At 40.9% G+C, this 6,000-nt stretch overlaps 1 long non-coding RNA gene across 1 annotated transcript in view; it reads right to left on the bottom strand.

Annotated features, from left to right (window-relative positions):
- LOC130542657 (uncharacterized) overlaps positions 1 to 5,546 on the bottom strand; it is a 34,769-nt gene extending 29,223 nt beyond the window's left edge. The window contains exon 1 of the long non-coding RNA XR_008957364.1: positions 5,307 to 5,546. This is a non-coding gene — a long non-coding RNA (uncharacterized LOC130542657). The remainder of the gene's footprint in view (positions 1 to 5,306) is intronic.
- Between the last annotated feature and the right edge of the window lie 454 nt (positions 5,547 to 6,000).

Genomic DNA, 6,000 nt, shown 5'->3' on the forward strand with positions numbered 1-6,000 from the left:
GTATACAACTAAATGGTATTTCATATAATTTTACCTTTTGCCATTTTTTTTATTGCACACATGTATTAAATGGCATCAAAGAGTAGTATGAACAAATATTCTAGGGTGAGTGTGAACACGACATTTCAGGGGTTAATGGGCAGGTTAGCCTGGCTGGAGCAAGGTGCTTTAAAGAATTTTAAGGAGGAGTAATGGTAGGCATAAAGTCTAAAATCAACCAATCACCACAGAGTATCACAACTTCAAAAAGGTGGGCACCCCTAACAACAATCTGGGTGTCTTTACAACATTTTAATTTTCGCTAGGAAGGGGGGGGGGTCTTGCTAAGGTTTCTCCAATTCATCTTAAAATTAAACACTCTGGAGACCATTCTTTAACAACTCTTTTGGGTCATTCCAAAACACCTCTGGTATGGAGATTAATACTCTTTGATTCAGAGCCAAAAGCATGGTTTTCAGATGTTACAATTACCTGTTCAACTTCTCAGGGGCAATTATTTGAAAGGAGTAAATGCTCTGACTACAGTCGCCTCTGTGGGAGCCCAGTAATTGCCATTCATCAGGGCAGCAACCTGCTGAGGGCATCAATTCATAAACTCCGAGCCATCAATAAACCGCAACCTGGGCCCCGGGTGCCAACATTCTTTACACAATGAAATATTATTACTGGCAATTAGGGAAACAATGAGCCAACCCGGAAATGGAAGGGAGGTTGCCAATGACTACCTTAGTGCGTCATACACAGATGTCTTGATTCTTTTCCTGCAAGAGAAACACCTTGGGATGACTCCTTTTACACCACCGGGAGCCCAACTATCACAATCACCTCCACGGATGAAAGGAGGAAGAACGAGGGAAATGTTAACAGATTGGTTTTTGTTTTAATTGGGAAATGTGTTGTGGGGTGGGAGGTCACAGCCTTCTTACCATGCATACCCCCAGACATCGTATGCTGCCTTTGCAGGCGGCTGCGGTGGGGCAGGGTGGGGGGAGGAAGGGAGCCGCGTGACTGAACCACCTCCACAGCCCAGGTCCCGGGGCAAACCATTTACCGGGGTTCGGGGCATCTATGTTAATGAGAGCTGATGATTTGTGACGTGCTTAAGAGTGTAAAAAGATCTTGCCATACACGATGAAATTCGATCACCCTACTATGTCAGCGAGGTAAACAGGGTGGGGATTATGGCTGGTGAGTGATCGTTGTTGCTTTTAAGAAGGGGAAAGGACTGAGAGTCAGAGACGTTAAGTGATTGCTCAGGACACTGAGGTCACTCCCAGACCCCAGACCAGTGCTTTTCCCATTCTGTCCAGTTGCCTGTCTTGTTTGGATTTCCCCTTGGAAGGTGTTCACACCAGTCTGGAAGTACTTGTCCAGTGTATCCAAAACCCACCCCTAGGCCCCAGGGCCCCCACCCCTTTCCCCCTGAGCAGTCCTCTCCCGGGGCTCTGACCCAAGGAACAGAGAAATGGGCAGCCAGAGACGGGGAACTTGCCGGAAACTTGTGGAGAAGCCCCGCTTCTCCATCGTGAGCCAGAAGACCAGCAATGAAAGCGAAGGCACCATCAGCAACTTCAGACAAACAGAGACAGGGCCCTGCGAGTTCTTTGAACTGACAAATACAGTGGTCACGTTGAAATGCACTCGGAAAGTTGATATATGATGAATGTTCGGGATGTTTTATGAAGTGAAAAAGAAAGTAACTCCACAGCCAGATAATTTCAGTCATTTTTTCTGTCTAAGTTGGAATTGATGAGTCCCTCCTCTCCGCTCCTGTTATTTTTACCCAAATAAATAACGCCACTGAAAGCTGTTTGATGGGATGAGAGGACTGCTAAAACAGGAAAAATCTGTGAGAGCAGAAGTGGTGGGAGGTCAGGAATTTTTAAAAGGCACCATTAGAGAAAGGCTGTGGTTTGGGGTATGTTCCTAAGGTAATGCAGTGAGCCCTGGGTCAGGAAATTCTTCTGACTGATAAATCATATTTTATTTTTATATGGGTTCTTAAGTTTATTAAATTCTTTTAGATATCAAACAAGTGCAGGATCGATAAACTGTATATCTGAAAACGAAGCAGGAAATGGCAGCACCGTGGTTAGAGCACAGGATGGAGCCCTAGCAGTCCTCACTGTCACCGCCACCACCGCGAGCTCCAGCCCGTCGTGGGGTCTGGGCGGGAGAGCCAATGACCTTTCATCTCCTTCCCTCATCTTAAATACAAAATAGAACAAAAACAGACCTTTCCACCTTTCAAAGCACTTGCCTGATTCATGCTTGTTTACTTCCCTTATTTCTCCTTTTCTCCTTTCCTTTGCTTCATAAGCCAACTCAAAGTTACAGGGGGACTGTAGCAGCTCTGGGATAGATATTCTTTGTAGGCCTTTCAAGACCTCTTCAGAACAACATTTGAAATGTCAAAGAGAGGGGTCCCTGGGTGCTATAGCTGGCTAAGTGCCTGACTCTTGGTTTCAGCTCAGGTCCTGATTTCAGGGTTGTGAGATCGAGCCCCAGGTGGGGCTCTGCGCTCAACGAGGAGCTTGCTTGGACTCTCTCTGCGCCTCCCTCTGGCTCACGCACTCTCTCTCTCTAACAAATAAATCTTTTTTAAAAAATAAATAAAATGTCAAAGATGAAGCAAACCCTAATGAAAAGCTTACAATAGTTGTATTTGACCTTTGCTCATGGTAGGAGCAAAGATTGAGCAAAGAGGATCCTGAGAGAAGTGCATATAAAATAAGGAATTTCCTCTGAAGTTTCGATAGAAAGCCTTCTAAAGTTTCCCTAACTCCTAGGTGGGGGATTAATTTTTAGACTCAGGAGAGGAAATAAATATTAGAAAATAACTATTTAAAACAAATACATCCCAGGCTCAAGATATCCTGGTGTAGCCAGTCTATAATTAGGCAAGTAAAACAAATCATGGCAGAATTACTTCAGATTTAAAAAAAAAAAGTTGGAATTAGTAAAATTTTTCACGTAAAGATGTGATTTGCTTTCTTACTGCTTTCCTGTGAATTCAAATGCCCCATAGTTTTCTCCTTCATTAGATTATAAACTTCTGAGAGCAAGGACTATGTGTTCTATTTTTTATTGATTATAAGAGCAGCTGACACCATTGATTGGCAGTTTGTATATGACTCTTAGCTAATGGATTTTTCCCCCCTAGAAGTATGAATTTTTTTTCCTAAAAAAAAATGACGTCACATGCAATAACTGATAAAGAACCAAATCATAAAGAATTTGGAATACCGGGGCGTCTGGGTGGCTCAGTCGGTTAAGTGTCTGCCTTCAGCTCAGGTCATGATCCCAGGGTCCAGCCCCTCCCTGCTCAGTGAGGAGCCTGCTTCTCCCTCTCCCTCTGCTTGTGCTCTCTCTCTCTCAAATAACTAAATAAAATCTTAAAAAAAAAAGAATTTGGAATATCAAGTATTTTTATTTCACATTTAGATTTTATATATTTTATATTTATTTTATAAAACCCACAGTTCTCACTGATGCACAGTATCTTTAGACCGAGTTGACAGACTGTCTCCCTCCACTGTCTAGATTTTAGTCTAGTCATCACTATTTTATATTAACTCTGGTTAAACATACGACATACAATTTTAAAAGTCCCTTTGTTTATTTGTGAATCCGGGTGCTAATGCCACATACACGTGATTAGTTATTTCCATTCCGGGCCTTTATTGAAACTTCTGGACTAGAGAGAGTTTCAGAGACAATGAGACACTAGATTGCACAGAGCTCCACTCCTTTACTAGAGCGTTGCCTGTGGCACTCGAAATCTCCTGCACAGAATATGGGATTAATTATTCACAGTTTTACAATCTTATCAGTTGCTCTTCTATTTCTGAAATAGACAGTAGGGTCCTTGAATGTTGTAACCATCAGTCCTTATATGATCTCTAACATTTAATACAACTGAGACGTAAAAACAAGCTCGTTTAGTCCAAGATTTTGGAAACCAAAGAGACATCAGATAGGTAAAACAATTTTTTATCTCATACTAACAAAATTGTGTGGTGTGGTGCGCACGTGTGCATATAGCTAATGACACACGAGAAGAGAGGTGCTGAAGATTTCTAGGTATGGAAAAATAAGATTTTGCATTGTGTTTTTAAACAAATGTTAGAGTCACTCACTTTAATTGTTAGTTGTGCATTCCATTACATGAGGAGAAGTGCTTTCAAAATGTGTTCCCGGCTCAATAAGAAAATGTTCAACCCTGACCTGCTGATTTGTCGTTGGGAGCAGTGTGGTCATCGTTATGCGTCACAAGGCTGGTGAGCAAAATTAACCTCAAATAACAAAGTGTTTACAACGTTAAGGGAACAAACACAATTCTCTGCAACAAATTGAACAACAATCTAATTAATGTCTCAATGACTCAAATCACTATTCAGAAGATTACTTTAAAATGAACCTTGAATATCACAGGAAAACTCTACTCACTCACTCAAAATAGTAACTTTTTTATAACTTTGTTTTATAACTAAACACAGATTAACTATAGGTATAGTTAAATTTTATGGCAACAGGTAGGTAAATTTTTCCTAATATTATCTCTTCCCACCCCCGTGTCCCCAGGAAAAGACTAATGCCTGATGCAATGCTTTGTATTTTCTAAAACCTTGTGTCAGAAGCTTCTTCACTAAAGTTTTTAGTTGGGTAGCTTTGCAATTTATAGTTCATGAATTTAACTATAATTGTGTTCATTACTGAATCAAGGACTTTGTGGCCTATAGTCATTTATTTCCACAGAATATGTTCTTTTTATTTCTCAGGATGTTGTCACAAGTAGCCAGACTCTTTAACCCATTCTGCATCAATAAGGATGGCGATTGCTCCTGGCAGCCATTCTGTGACCAAGAGGGAATCCACCTGAGACGCTGACTAACATCTGGCTATCTGAGCAAAGAGATAAAAACAAACTAGCTCTCTAATAACATTGTGAGCTAACTGACAGCTCAGAACATTGCCCTACCTCTAAACTTCCTCTAACATGAGTAAGATTATTTTATTATTGTTTAAACTGGTTTAAGTCTGGGTTTCAGTGACTTAGAGACAAGAGTATACTAAGACAATCCTCAAAGAAAAAGAAACTAAAGAAGTAGCAGAGAAACTATTCAAATTACAATTTTTCCTGGAGTCATCCATGATTACTGACTAGATTTGACCCAAGTTATTGAGACATAGAAGTTAAGATCAAGGCAATAATCACAGATCAAAGAGATAAACAATAAAAAATAACTCCAAATACAGTTGCAAGCGCAAGTCCTGGGCTATTCCAATGGTGGTCCCTCGCTTACCTGAAGCTGCTGCTGGTGGTCTTGTTGCTATTACTGTTAAAGCCTTGAGTTTCCTCCAAGATAACGGGGCTTATTAAACTTTATTGTAGGAGTCAAGTAATTCATTGTCTACTGACTCAGAATGTGGTTTCTTTGCATCACCAAGAGTTGAAACAAACGATCATTTGATTTTATTTCTACATGCCTACCTAAGAACAAAAGGGAATCACTTCTCAGCCCTTGTGCAACACTAACAACCACTCAGATGGCCGCTCTAGCTCAGCATTGCAAGGTTTTCCTTGCATCATCCGTTGACTCATCCAGTTAATGGATAACACCCTCGTGCTTTGACAATTTCTAAGCTAAGTGTAATCTTCCTGTTTCCTTCACAGGTGACCAATTGCCTTTGCTGTTCAAATGCACAAGTTCATTTTTTTCTTCTTTGTCTCCTATTATTTAATAAGGTATTTCAGTAAGTTTATTTTTAAAAAATAAGACTGCAGTAGAGCAGTCTGAAACCAGGTTGCCTGGGTTTGAAATCCAGTTCTTACCTACAAGTTCTTAAGTAAGTAACAGCCTCTCTGGGTATTAATTTCCTCATTTGTAAAATGAGGAATAAGTAAAATCTATCTTATAAGATTGCTGTGGGGCGCCTGGGTGGCACAGCTGTTAAGCGTCTGCCTTCGGCTCAGGGCGTGATCCCGGCGATCTGGGA

This window comes from Ursus arctos, unplaced genomic scaffold (assembly GCF_023065955.2).
Source record: "Ursus arctos isolate Adak ecotype North America unplaced genomic scaffold, UrsArc2.0 scaffold_4, whole genome shotgun sequence".
NCBI classification, from domain to species: domain Eukaryota; kingdom Metazoa; phylum Chordata; class Mammalia; order Carnivora; family Ursidae; genus Ursus; species Ursus arctos.